This window comes from Choloepus didactylus, chromosome 4 (assembly GCF_015220235.1).
Source record: "Choloepus didactylus isolate mChoDid1 chromosome 4, mChoDid1.pri, whole genome shotgun sequence".
NCBI classification, from domain to species: Eukaryota; Metazoa; Chordata; class Mammalia; order Pilosa; family Megalonychidae; genus Choloepus; species Choloepus didactylus.
The window spans coordinates 187,094,313-187,095,717 of record NC_051310.1 but is presented as its reverse complement, the minus strand read 5'-3'; the positions used below and the strand labels follow the sequence as shown (position 1 = coordinate 187,095,717).

General features: G+C 40.2%; 1 pseudogene; it reads left to right on the top strand.

The window, feature by feature from the left end:
- The first annotated feature begins 713 nt into the window (after nucleotides 1-713).
- On the top strand, nucleotides 714-1,147 carry LOC119530815 (annotated as a pseudogene).
- Nucleotides 1,148-1,405: the final 258 nt, after the last annotated feature.

The following is a 1,405-nucleotide window of genomic DNA, read 5'->3' as shown; positions in this document are numbered from 1 at the left end:
TTTTTATTTTGAGGAAAGAAATAGTTCTGGGAATGAGCATCTTTTCGGTGAGTAAGCTCATATGAGCACCTATTCTCTTGTCCAATGCTTGTCTGTTAGAATTGCACTCTTTGGGATAAGTCCTGCCCTTTGGGGTTAGAGTCCCCTTCCAGGAGCAGAGAAGATCTTTTGTGGGTTATAGTCCCACCCTTTTGGATAAGTCCTGTCCTTTGGGGTTAGTCCCCTTCTGGGAGCAGAAAGGATCTTTAGTTGGATTAGAATCCCAAGATTAAGGACAATCTAAGAGAATTTAGCTGCAGAGCTACTCAAATTGGAAAGTTTGGGATGTCTTTGTAAGAAATTATAACTACGTTAGTAGTATACCTGACTGCAGTCCTTGAGGATGTATTTTACAAAATTGATCAATTTCAGCTATGAGCCAATGAAAAGGAAAAAGATGATTTTTTGGTAACATGGCCCCAAGATAAATTAGAACCAGGGAAACACTGGCCTGAATATGGATCTATAAATCATAATACTGATTTTGCCGCCGCCAAGAGTGGTAGCAAGCGGATCTGGGAAGAGCTCGGCCGTGAGGCTCACCGGGGCACGCGACCCGGCCTCTCAAGTCTGCTTGGTCCCGTGCTCACTCACGCGTCACCCTTTGCCCCTCTCGGAGGAGCTGCTGCCGCCGCTGCACCCAAAAAGGACTCGGAGAGGCCGCCATTACCGCCATGCCTAAGAATAAAGGTAACGGAGGTAAAAATAGACGTAGAGGTAAGAATGAAAATGAATCTGAAAACAGAGAGCTGGTGTTCAAAGAGGATGGACAAGAATATGCTCAGGTAATCAAAATGTTGGGCAATGGACGATTAGAAGCAATGTATTTTGATGGTGTAAAGAGGTTGTGTCACATCAGAAGGAAATTGAGAAGAAAGGTTTGGATAAATACCTCAGACATTATATTGGTTGGTCTATGAGACTATCAGGATAACAAAGCTGATGCAATTTTAAAATACAACACAGATGAAGCTAGAAGTCTGAAGACATATGGCAAGCTTCCAGAGCATGCTAAAATCAATGAAACAGATACTTTTGGTCCTGGTGATGGTGATGAAATCCAGTTGATGACATTGGAGATGATGATGAAGACATTGATGATATCTAAATTGAACTCAACATTTTACATTCCAGTTTTTCTGAGGATTGTTCTACATTTTGGATTTTGACTCCTTAAGATTAAAACTTCATTAGCATGAGAGCAATTTGTTAAAGCAGACTGACTGGTTTGTTTTTAAGGTATTTGTGTTTCTTTAAAAACTGATAATAATGATGAATTATCTTAAGTAAAATGCTAAACCCATTTTGTTCTTTTGATATTATGGAGCTTATGGGTAAAAGACCTACAACATCTGTTTAAAAAAGG